This window comes from Rhinoderma darwinii, assembly GCF_050947455.1.
Source record: "Rhinoderma darwinii isolate aRhiDar2 chromosome 5 unlocalized genomic scaffold, aRhiDar2.hap1 SUPER_5_unloc_42, whole genome shotgun sequence".
NCBI classification, from domain to species: domain Eukaryota; kingdom Metazoa; phylum Chordata; class Amphibia; order Anura; family Rhinodermatidae; genus Rhinoderma; species Rhinoderma darwinii.
Genome location: NW_027461801.1, coordinates 277,036 through 289,116, shown reverse-complemented (window position 1 = coordinate 289,116; position 12,081 = coordinate 277,036). Strand labels below are relative to the sequence as shown.

Sequence of the window (12,081 nt, the reverse complement as noted above, 5' to 3'; positions counted from 1 at the left end):
GTGCATGCCCACAGCCACCCCTTGTTCCTTCACACCTTGTATCAGCTGTAATCCAGTCCAGTCCAGTGCTGCCTGCTGAGCAGCACTGACCAACACTGCCTGGGCCCAGGCTTTTATCTCTGAGGCCCCATTATGATGTCAGAAAGCTGGCTCTGGAATCCTGAGGGCTCCACTATGACACGTGCAAAGTTCCGTCTGAACTTTATATAAGACGGTGAGGCTCAGTCAGTCACTCAGTGTTGCCTGAGAGGGCAACACTGCAACAGCCGGCCGCCAGGCTGTCTTTTTTTTGCACAGCTAGTTGCCTCCAGGAGGCCACAAGAGGGAGACAAGGGACTGCAAAATGGAAAATAGGCATCCACCAACTTTACAGACAACTTCTCCTTGCTCCTACAACCTCCATCCTTGCACAGTTTGTTATTCTTCTAGGTAACATAGTAACAAATCCAAATTGCTGCTCTCTTTGTAGGCAAGCAAGGCTTTGTTGCAACTGCAATTCTTACTTCTTCTTGAAATGTAGGGACGACAGTACATTCCATCACATCCATCTAGTGTACACAGGTAGGTCCATTGTGGCGGGCAGGCGAGCGGGCGGGCTGCTTTATTGGCTGTTTGCTGTTCCCCTACTCCACTCCACTATTTGACTGTTGTGCTGCATCAATCAATCAATCAATCAATCAATCAATCAATCAATCAATCAATCAATCAATCAATCAATCAATCAGTGGCTGGCTCAGGTGCAGCTCTTTAACTTACCTAAAAGGGAGGGCGGAGAGAAGACAAGGAAGGTGAATGAGGTGTTCCAATGTGAAATGCCGGAAACACAGAAACACAGACGACACACAACAAGAGGTGGCAATCTATTCATTAATTGCATTTAATCAATGAGCTCATTATCACTCATGCATTGTCCAACAGGTGTTGAAATAATGGGATTAAAAGGGGAGATCCCTTCAGAAAGACAGAAACAATAGCAAAGACAAAAAACACTTTTGGAATCTGCTTTTAGTCAACACATAAGGAAAGGGTGCACCGGTCCTGGAAATACTGCAATACCAGGTCAATGCGTGGAGTGGACAGAGCAAGCTCTATTTCCATCTCCCTGTTCTAAAAATCCATTTAATATATGGTCCCCAGATAGGGGACGTATCAGATATTAAACTGATAAGAACAGATACTACACTTGATCTTAGCCAAAAGGCCGAGAAGCGATAACCCGAACGGGCCGCGCGTTGCCCGAGCCTGCCCGATACTGCTGTTCAGCCCTTGCAGCGATTCAGCCTACTTCTAGGCAATTCCATGGGGCCCTGCAGGCTCACACACTCACAGCTACACGGGAGGTGAATAAAGGCCGGAGAGGAAGCCAGACAGGATTTGCTTCTTTTGCTTGCACCACAATGCAGTGCTGAAAGAGGAGGAATCTACATAAAAACGCCTTCCTGGCAACGCCCAAATGCCCTGCTGCCATGCAGATAAACACTGGCAGCGGCAGCAAGTGCATGCCCACAGCCACCCCTTGTTCCTTCACACCTTGTATCAGCTGTAATCCAGTCCAGTCCAGTGCTGCCTGCTGAGCAGCACTGACCAACACTGCCTGGGCCCAGGCTTTTATCTCTGAGGCCCCATTATGATGTCAGAAAGCTGGCTCTGGAATCCTGAGGGCTCCACTATGACACGTGCAAAGTTCCGTCTGAACTTTATATAAGACGGTGAGGCTCAGTCAGTCACTCAGTGTTGCCTGAGAGGGCAACACTGCAACAGCCGGCCGCCAGGCTGTCTTTTTTTTGCACAGCTAGTTGCCTCCAGGAGGCCACAAGAGGGAGACAAGGGACTGCAAAATGGAAAATAGGCATCCACCAACTTTACAGACAACTTCTCCTTGCTCCTACAACCTCCATCCTTGCACAGTTTGTTATTCTTCTAGGTAACATAGTAACAAATCCAAATTGCTGCTCTCTTTGTAGGCAAGCAAGGCTTTGTTGCAACTGCAATTCTTACTTCTTCTTGAAATGTAGGGACGACAGTACATTCCATCACATCCATCTAGTGTACACAGGTAGGTCCATTGTGGCGGGCAGGCGAGCGGGCGGGCTGCTTTATTGGCTGTTTGCTGTTCCCCTACTCCACTCCACTATTTGACTGTTGTGCTGCATCAATCAATCAATCAATCAATCAATCAATCAATCAATCAATCAGTGGCTGGCTCAGGTGCAGCTCTTTAACTTACCTAAAAGGGAGGGCGGAGAGAAGACAAGGAAGGTGAATGAGGTGTTCCAATGTGAAATGCCGGAAACACAGAAACACAGACGACACACAACAAGAGGTGGCAATCTATTCATTAATTGCATTTAATCAATGAGCTCATTATCACTCATGCATTGTCCAACAGGTGTTGAAATAATGGGATTAAAAGGGGAGATCCCTTCAGAAAGACAGAAACAATAGCAAAGACAAAAAACACTTTTGGAATCTGCTTTTAGTCAACACATAAGGAAAGGGTGCACCGGTCCTGGAAATACTGCAATACCAGGTCAATGCGTGGAGTGGACAGAGCAAGCTCTATTTCCATCTCCCTGTTCTAAAAATCCATTTAATATATGGTCCCCAGATAGGGGACGTATCAGATATTAAACTGATAAGAACAGATACTACACTTGATCTTAGCCAAAAGGCCGAGAAGCGATAACCCGAACGGGCCGCGCGTTGCCCGAGCCTGCCCGATACTGCTGTTCAGCCCTTGCAGCGATTCAGCCTACTTCTAGGCAATTCCATGGGGCCCTGCAGGCTCACACACTCACAGCTACACGGGAGGTGAATAAAGGCCGGAGAGGAAGCCAGACAGGATTTGCTTCTTTTGCTTGCACCACAATGCAGTGCTGAAAGAGGAGGAATCTACATAAAAACGCCTTCCTGGCAACGCCCAAATGCCCTGCTGCCATGCAGATAAACACTGGCAGCGGCAGCAAGTGCATGCCCACAGCCACCCCTTGTTCCTTCACACCTTGTATCAGCTGTAATCCAGTCCAGTCCAGTGCTGCCTGCTGAGCAGCACTGACCAACACTGCCTGGGCCCAGGCTTTTATCTCTGAGGCCCCATTATGATGTCAGAAAGCTGGCTCTGGAATCCTGAGGGCTCCACTATGACACGTGCAAAGTTCCGTCTGAACTTTATATAAGACGGTGAGGCTCAGTCAGTCACTCAGTGTTGCCTGAGAGGGCAACACTGCAACAGCCGGCCGCCAGGCTGTCTTTTTTTTGCACAGCTAGTTGCCTCCAGGAGGCCACAAGAGGGAGACAAGGGACTGCAAAATGGAAAATAGGCATCCACCAACTTTACAGACAACTTCTCCTTGCTCCTACAACCTCCATCCTTGCACAGTTTGTTATTCTTCTAGGTAACATAGTAACAAATCCAAATTGCTGCTCTCTTTGTAGGCAAGCAAGGCTTTGTTGCAACTGCAATTCTTACTTCTTCTTGAAATGTAGGGACGACAGTACATTCCATCACATCCATCTAGTGTACACAGGTAGGTCCATTGTGGCGGGCAGGCGAGCGGGCGGGCTGCTTTATTGGCTGTTTGCTGTTCCCCTACTCCACTCCACTATTTGACTGTTGTGCTGCATCAATCAATCAATCAATCAATCAATCAATCAATCAATCAATCAATCAATCAGTGGCTGGCTCAGGTGCAGCTCTTTAACTTACCTAAAAGGGAGGGCGGAGAGAAGACAAGGAAGGTGAATGAGGTGTTCCAATGTGAAATGCCGGAAACACAGAAACACAGACGACACACAACAAGAGGTGGCAATCTATTCATTAATTGCATTTAATCAATGAGCTCATTATCACTCATGCATTGTCCAACAGGTGTTGAAATAATGGGATTAAAAGGGGAGATCCCTTCAGAAAGACAGAAACAATAGCAAAGACAAAAAACACTTTTGGAATCTGCTTTTAGTCAACACATAAGGAAAGGGTGCACCGGTCCTGGAAATACTGCAATACCAGGTCAATGCGTGGAGTGGACAGAGCAAGCTCTATTTCCATCTCCCTGTTCTAAAAATCCATTTAATATATGGTCCCCAGATAGGGGACGTATCAGATATTAAACTGATAAGAACAGATACTACACTTGATCTTAGCCAAAAGGCCGAGAAGCGATAACCCGAACGGGCCGCGCGTTGCCCGAGCCTGCCCGATACTGCTGTTCAGCCCTTGCAGCGATTCAGCCTACTTCTAGGCAATTCCATGGGGCCCTGCAGGCTCACACACTCACAGCTACACGGGAGGTGAATAAAGGCCGGAGAGGAAGCCAGACAGGATTTGCTTCTTTTGCTTGCACCACAATGCAGTGCTGAAAGAGGAGGAATCTACATAAAAACGCCTTCCTGGCAACGCCCAAATGCCCTGCTGCCATGCAGATAAACACTGGCAGCGGCAGCAAGTGCATGCCCACAGCCACCCCTTGTTCCTTCACACCTTGTATCAGCTGTAATACAGTCCAGTCCAGTGCTGCCTGCTGAGCAGCACTGACCAACACTGCCTGGGCCCAGGCTTTTATCTCTGAGGCCCCATTATGATGTCAGAAAGCTGGCTCTGGAATCCTGAGGGCTCCACTATGACACGTGCAAAGTTCCGTCTGAACTTTATATAAGACGGTGAGGCTCAGTCAGTCACTCAGTGTTGCCTGAGAGGGCAACACTGCAACAGCCGGCCGCCAGGCTGTCTTTTTTTTGCACAGCTAGTTGCCTCCAGGAGGCCACAAGAGGGAGACAAGGGACTGCAAAATGGAAAATAGGCATCCACCAACTTTACAGACAACTTCTCCTTGCTCCTACAACCTCCATCCTTGCACAGTTTGTTATTCTTCTAGGTAACATAGTAACAAATCCAAATTGCTGCTCTCTTTGTAGGCAAGCAAGGCTTTGTTGCAACTGCAATTCTTACTTCTTCTTGAAATGTAGGGACGACAGTACATTCCATCACATCCATCTAGTGTACACAGGTAGGTCCATTGTGGCGGGCAGGCGAGCGGGCGGGCTGCTTTATTGGCTGTTTGCTGTTCCCCTACTCCACTCCACTATTTGACTGTTGTGCTGCATCAATCAATCAATCAATCAATCAATCAATCAATCAATCAATCAATCAATCAATCAGTGGCTGGCTCAGGTGCAGCTCTTTAACTTACCTAAAAGGGAGGGCGGAGAGAAGACAAGGAAGGTGAATGAGGTGTTCCAATGTGAAATGCCGGAAACACAGAAACACAGACGACACACAACAAGAGGTGGCAATCTATTCATTAATTGCATTTAATCAATGAGCTCATTATCACTCATGCATTGTCCAACAGGTGTTGAAATAATGGGATTAAAAGGGGAGATCCCTTCAGAAAGACAGAAACAATAGCAAAGACAAAAAACACTTTTGGAATCTGCTTTTAGTCAACACATAAGGAAAGGGTGCACCGGTCCTGGAAATACTGCAATACCAGGTCAATGCGTGGAGTGGACAGAGCAAGCTCTATTTCCATCTCCCTGTTCTAAAAATCCATTTAATATATGGTCCCCAGATAGGGGACGTATCAGATATTAAACTGATAAGAACAGATACTACACTTGATCTTAGCCAAAAGGCCGAGAAGCGATAACCCGAACGGGCCGCGCGTTGCCCGAGCCTGCCCGATACTGCTGTTCAGCCCTTGCAGCGATTCAGCCTACTTCTAGGCAATTCCATGGGGCCCTGCAGGCTCACACACTCACAGCTACACGGGAGGTGAATAAAGGCCGGAGAGGAAGCCAGACAGGATTTGCTTCTTTTGCTTGCACCACAATGCAGTGCTGAAAGAGGAGGAATCTACATAAAAACGCCTTCCTGGCAACGCCCAAATGCCCTGCTGCCATGCAGATAAACACTGGCAGCGGCAGCAAGTGCATGCCCACAGCCACCCCTTGTTCCTTCACACCTTGTATCAGCTGTAATCCAGTCCAGTCCAGTGCTGCCTGCTGAGCAGCACTGACCAACACTGCCTGGGCCCAGGCTTTTATCTCTGAGGCCCCATTATGATGTCAGAAAGCTGGCTCTGGAATCCTGAGGGCTCCACTATGACACGTGCAAAGTTCCGTCTGAACTTTATATAAGACGGTGAGGCTCAGTCAGTCACTCAGTGTTGCCTGAGAGGGCAACACTGCAACAGCCGGCCGCCAGGCTGTCTTCTTTTTGCACAGCTAGTTGCCTCCAGGAGGCCACAAGAGGGAGACAAGGGACTGCAAAATGGAAAATAGGCATCCACCAACTTTACAGACAACTTCTCCTTGCTCCTACAACCTCCATCCTTGCACAGTTTGTTATTCTTCTAGGTAACATAGTAACAAATCCAAATTGCTGCTCTCTTTGTAGGCAAGCAAGGCTTTGTTGCAACTGCAATTCTTACTTCTTCTTGAAATGTAGGGACGACAGTACATTCCATCACATCCATCTAGTGTACACAGGTAGGTCCATTGTGGCGGGCAGGCGAGCGGGCGGGCTGCTTTATTGGCTGTTTGCTGTTCCCCTACTCCACTCCACTATTTGACTGTTGTGCTGCATCAATCAATCAATCAATCAATCAATCAATCAATCAATCAATCAATCAATCAGTGGCTGGCTCAGGTGCAGCTCTTTAACTTACCTAAAAGGGAGGGCGGAGAGAAGACAAGGAAGGTGAATGAGGTGTTCCAATGTGAAATGCCGGAAACACAGAAACACAGACGACACACAACAAGAGGTGGCAATCTATTCATTAATTGCATTTAATCAATGAGCTCATTATCACTCATGCATTGTCCAACAGGTGTTGAAATAATGGGATTAAAAGGGGAGATCCCTTCAGAAAGACAGAAACAATAGCAAAGACAAAAAACACTTTTGGAATCTGCTTTTAGTCAACACATAAGGAAAGGGTGCACCGGTCCTGGAAATACTGCAATACCAGGTCAATGCGTGGAGTGGACAGAGCAAGCTCTATTTCCATCTCCCTGTTCTAAAAATCCATTTAATATATGGTCCCCAGATAGGGGACGTATCAGATATTAAACTGATAAGAACAGATACTACACTTGATCTTAGCCAAAAGGCCGAGAAGCGATAACCCGAACGGGCCGCGCGTTGCCCGAGCCTGCCCGATACTGCTGTTCAGCCCTTGCAGCGATTCAGCCTACTTCTAGGCAATTCCATGGGGCCCTGCAGGCTCACACACTCACAGCTACACGGGAGGTGAATAAAGGCCGGAGAGGAAGCCAGACAGGATTTGCTTCTTTTGCTTGCACCACAATGCAGTGCTGAAAGAGGAGGAATCTACATAAAAACGCCTTCCTGGCAACGCCCAAATGCCCTGCTGCCATGCAGATAAACACTGGCAGCGGCAGCAAGTGCATGCCCACAGCCACCCCTTGTTCCTTCACACCTTGTATCAGCTGTAATCCAGTCCAGTCCAGTGCTGCCTGCTGAGCAGCACTGACCAACACTGCCTGGGCCCAGGCTTTTATCTCTGAGGCCCCATTATGATGTCAGAAAGCTGGCTCTGGAATCCTGAGGGCTCCACTATGACACGTGCAAAGTTCCGTCTGAACTTTATATAAGACGGTGAGGCTCAGTCAGTCACTCAGTGTTGCCTGAGAGGGCAACACTGCAACAGCCGGCCGCCAGGCTGTCTTTTTTTTGCACAGCTAGTTGCCTCCAGGAGGCCACAAGAGGGAGACAAGGGACTGCAAAATGGAAAATAGGCATCCACCAACTTTACAGACAACTTCTCCTTGCTCCTACAACCTCCATCCTTGCACAGTTTGTTATTCTTCTAGGTAACATAGTAACAAATCCAAATTGCTGCTCTCTTTGTAGGCAAGCAAGGCTTTGTTGCAACTGCAATTCTTACTTCTTCTTGAAATGTAGGGACGACAGTACATTCCATCACATCCATCTAGTGTACACAGGTAGGTCCATTGTGGCGGGCAGGCGAGCGGGCGGGCTGCTTTATTGGCTGTTTGCTGTTCCCCTACTCCACTCCACTATTTGACTGTTGTGCTGCATCAATCAATCAATCAATCAATCAATCAATCAATCAATCAATCAATCAATCAATCAGTGGCTGGCTCAGGTGCAGCTCTTTAACTTACCTAAAAGGGAGGGCGGAGAGAAGACAAGGAAGGTGAATGAGGTGTTCCAATGTGAAATGCCGGAAACACAGAAACACAGACGACACACAACAAGAGGTGGCAATCTATTCATTAATTGCATTTAATCAATGAGCTCATTATCACTCATGCATTGTCCAACAGGTGTTGAAATAATGGGATTAAAAGGGGAGATCCCTTCAGAAAGACAGAAACAATAGCAAAGACAAAAAACACTTTTGGAATCTGCTTTTAGTCAACACATAAGGAAAGGGTGCACCGGTCCTGGAAATACTGCAATACCAGGTCAATGCGTGGAGTGGACAGAGCAAGCTCTATTTCCATCTCCCTGTTCTAAAAATCCATTTAATATATGGTCCCCAGATAGGGGACGTATCAGATATTAAACTGATAAGAACAGATACTACACTTGATCTTAGCCAAAAGGCCGAGAAGCGATAACCCGAACGGGCCGCGCGTTGCCCGAGCCTGCCCGATACTGCTGTTCAGCCCTTGCAGCGATTCAGCCTACTTCTAGGCAATTCCATGGGGCCCTGCAGGCTCACACACTCACAGCTACACGGGAGGTGAATAAAGGCCGGAGAGGAAGCCAGACAGGATTTGCTTCTTTTGCTTGCACCACAATGCAGTGCTGAAAGAGGAGGAATCTACATAAAAACGCCTTCCTGGCAACGCCCAAATGCCCTGCTGCCATGCAGATAAACACTGGCAGCGGCAGCAAGTGCATGCCCACAGCCACCCCTTGTTCCTTCACACCTTGTATCAGCTGTAATCCAGTCCAGTCCAGTGCTGCCTGCTGAGCAGCACTGACCAACACTGCCTGGGCCCAGGCTTTTATCTCTGAGGCCCCATTATGATGTCAGAAAGCTGGCTCTGGAATCCTGAGGGCTCCACTATGACACGTGCAAAGTTCCGTCTGAACTTTATATAAGACGGTGAGGCTCAGTCAGTCACTCAGTGTTGCCTGAGAGGGCAACACTGCAACAGCCGGCCGCCAGGCTGTCTTTTTTTTGCACAGCTAGTTGCCTCCAGGAGGCCACAAGAGGGAGACAAGGGACTGCAAAATGGAAAATAGGCATCCACCAACTTTACAGACAACTTCTCCTTGCTCCTACAACCTCCATCCTTGCACAGTTTGTTATTCTTCTAGGTAACATAGTAACAAATCCAAATTGCTGCTCTCTTTGTAGGCAAGCAAGGCTTTGTTGCAACTGCAATTCTTACTTCTTCTTGAAATGTAGGGACGACAGTACATTCCATCACATCCATCTAGTGTACACAGGTAGGTCCATTGTGGCGGGCAGGCGAGCGGGCGGGCTGCTTTATTGGCTGTTTGCTGTTCCCCTACTCCACTCCACTATTTGACTGTTGTGCTGCATCAATCAATCAATCAATCAATCAATCAATCAATCAATCAATCAATCAATCAGTGGCTGGCTCAGGTGCAGCTCTTTAACTTACCTAAAAGGGAGGGCGGAGAGAAGACAAGGAAGGTGAATGAGGTGTTCCAATGTGAAATGCCGGAAACACAGAAACACAGACGACACACAACAAGAGGTGGCAATCTATTCATTAATTGCATTTAATCAATGAGCTCATTATCACTCATGCATTGTCCAACAGGTGTTGAAATAATGGGATTAAAAGGGGAGATCCCTTCAGAAAGACAGAAACAATAGCAAAGACAAAAAACACTTTTGGAATCTGCTTTTAGTCAACACATAAGGAAAGGGTGCACCGGTCCTGGAAATACTGCAATACCAGGTCAATGCGTGGAGTGGACAGAGCAAGCTCTATTTCCATCTCCCTGTTCTAAAAATCCATTTAATATATGGTCCCCAGATAGGGGACGTATCAGATATTAAACTGATAAGAACAGATACTACACTTGATCTTAGCCAAAAGGCCGAGAAGCGATAACCCGAACGGGCCGCGCGTTGCCCGAGCCTGCCCGATACTGCTGTTCAGCCCTTGCAGCGATTCAGCCTACTTCTAGGCAATTCCATGGGGCCCTGCAGGCTCACACACTCACAGCTACACGGGAGGTGAATAAAGGCCGGAGAGGAAGCCAGACAGGATTTGCTTCTTTTGCTTGCACCACAATGCAGTGCTGAAAGAGGAGGAATCTACATAAAAACGCCTTCCTGGCAACGCCCAAATGCCCTGCTGCCATGCAGATAAACACTGGCAGCGGCAGCAAGTGCATGCCCACAGCCACCCCTTGTTCCTTCACACCTTGTATCAGCTGTAATCCAGTCCAGTCCAGTGCTGCCTGCTGAGCAGCACTGACCAACACTGCCTGGGCCCAGGCTTTTATCTCTGAGGCCCCATTATGATGTCAGAAAGCTGGCTCTGGAATCCTGAGGGCTCCACTATGACACGTGCAAAGTTCCGTCTGAACTTTATATAAGACGGTGAGGCTCAGTCAGTCACTCAGTGTTGCCTGAGAGGGCAACACTGCAACAGCCGGCCGCCAGGCTGTCTTTTTTTTGCACAGCTAGTTGCCTCCAGGAGGCCACAAGAGGGAGACAAGGGACTGCAAAATGGAAAATAGGCATCCACCAACTTTACAGACAACTTCTCCTTGCTCCTACAACCTCCATCCTTGCACAGTTTGTTATTCTTCTAGGTAACATAGTAACAAATCCAAATTGCTGCTCTCTTTGTAGGCAAGCAAGGCTTTGTTGCAACTGCAATTCTTACTTCTTCTTGAAATGTAGGGACGACAGTACATTCCATCACATCCATCTAGTGTACACAGGTAGGTCCATTGTGGCGGGCAGGCGAGCGGGCGGGCTGCTTTATTGGCTGTTTGCTGTTCCCCTACTCCACTCCACTATTTGACTGTTGTGCTGCATCAATCAATCAATCAATCAATCAATCAATCAATCAATCAATCAATCAATCAATCAATCAGTGGCTGGCTCAGGTGCAGCTCTTTAACTTACCTAAAAGGGAGGGCGGAGAGAAGACAAGGAAGGTGAATGAGGTGTTCCAATGTGAAATGCCGGAAACACAGAAACACAGACGACACACAACAAGAGGTGGCAATCTATTCATTAATTGCATTTAATCAATGAGCTCATTATCACTCATGCATTGTCCAACAGGTGTTGAAATAATGGGATTAAAAGGGGAGATCCCTTCAGAAAGACAGAAACAATAGCAAAGACAAAAAACACTTTTGGAATCTGCTTTTAGTCAACACATAAGGAAAGGGTGCACCGGTCCTGGAAATACTGCAATACCAGGTCAATGCGTGGAGTGGACAGAGCAAGCTCTATTTCCATCTCCCTGTTCTAAAAATCCATTTAATATATGGTCCCCAGATAGGGGACGTATCAGATATTAAACTGATAAGAACAGATACTACACTTGATCTTAGCCAAAAGGCCGAGAAGCGATAACCCGAACGGGCCGCGCGTTGCCCGAGCCTGCCCGATACTGCTGTTCAGCCCTTGCAGCGATTCAGCCTACTTCTAGGCAATTCCATGGGGCCCTGCAGGCTCACACACTCACAGCTACACGGGAGGTGAATAAAGGCCGGAGAGGAAGCCAGACAGGATTTGCTTCTTTTGCTTGCACCACAATGCAGTGCTGAAAGAGGAGGAATCTACATAAAAACGCCTTCCTGGCAACGCCCAAATGCCCTGCTGCCATGCAGATAAACACTGGCAGCGGCAGCAAGTGCATGCCCACAGCCACCCCTTGTTCCTTCACACCTTGTATCAGCTGTAATCCAGTCCAGTCCAGTGCTGCCTGCTGAGCAGCACTGACCAACACTGCCTGGGCCCAGGCTTTTATCTCTGAGGCCCCATTATGATGTCAGAAAGCTGGCTCTGGAATCCTGAGGGCTCCACTATGACACGTGCAAAGTTCCGTCTGAACTTTATATAAGACGGTGAGGCTCAG

At 47.9% G+C, this 12,081-nt stretch overlaps 8 non-coding genes across 8 annotated transcripts; all 8 read right to left on the bottom strand.

Moving 5' to 3' along the window:
- Positions 1-1,022: 1,022 nt before the first annotated feature.
- Positions 1,023-1,213, bottom strand: LOC142693123 (U2 spliceosomal RNA). Its single transcript, XR_012861496.1, has one exon. It is a non-coding gene; the product is annotated as a U2 spliceosomal RNA (small nuclear RNA).
- Positions 1,214-2,493: 1,280 nt separating this feature from the next.
- LOC142693121 (U2 spliceosomal RNA) lies at positions 2,494-2,684 on the bottom strand. The gene has a single exon (XR_012861494.1). It is a non-coding gene; the product is annotated as a U2 spliceosomal RNA (small nuclear RNA).
- A 1,288-nt stretch (positions 2,685-3,972) lies between these two features.
- On the bottom strand, positions 3,973-4,163 carry LOC142693120 (U2 spliceosomal RNA). Its single transcript, XR_012861493.1, has one exon. It is a non-coding gene; the product is annotated as a U2 spliceosomal RNA (small nuclear RNA).
- A 1,292-nt stretch (positions 4,164-5,455) lies between these two features.
- LOC142693119 (U2 spliceosomal RNA) lies at positions 5,456-5,646 on the bottom strand. Its single transcript, XR_012861492.1, has one exon. It is a non-coding gene; the product is annotated as a U2 spliceosomal RNA (small nuclear RNA).
- A 1,288-nt stretch (positions 5,647-6,934) lies between these two features.
- LOC142693118 (U2 spliceosomal RNA) lies at positions 6,935-7,125 on the bottom strand. The gene has a single exon (XR_012861491.1). It is a non-coding gene; the product is annotated as a U2 spliceosomal RNA (small nuclear RNA).
- Positions 7,126-8,417: 1,292 nt separating this feature from the next.
- On the bottom strand, positions 8,418-8,608 carry LOC142693117 (U2 spliceosomal RNA). The gene has a single exon (XR_012861490.1). It is a non-coding gene; the product is annotated as a U2 spliceosomal RNA (small nuclear RNA).
- Positions 8,609-9,896: 1,288 nt separating this feature from the next.
- LOC142693116 (U2 spliceosomal RNA) lies at positions 9,897-10,087 on the bottom strand. Its single transcript, XR_012861489.1, has one exon. It is a non-coding gene; the product is annotated as a U2 spliceosomal RNA (small nuclear RNA).
- Positions 10,088-11,383: 1,296 nt separating this feature from the next.
- On the bottom strand, positions 11,384-11,574 carry LOC142693115 (U2 spliceosomal RNA). Its single transcript, XR_012861488.1, has one exon. It is a non-coding gene; the product is annotated as a U2 spliceosomal RNA (small nuclear RNA).
- Between the last annotated feature and the right edge of the window lie 507 nt (positions 11,575-12,081).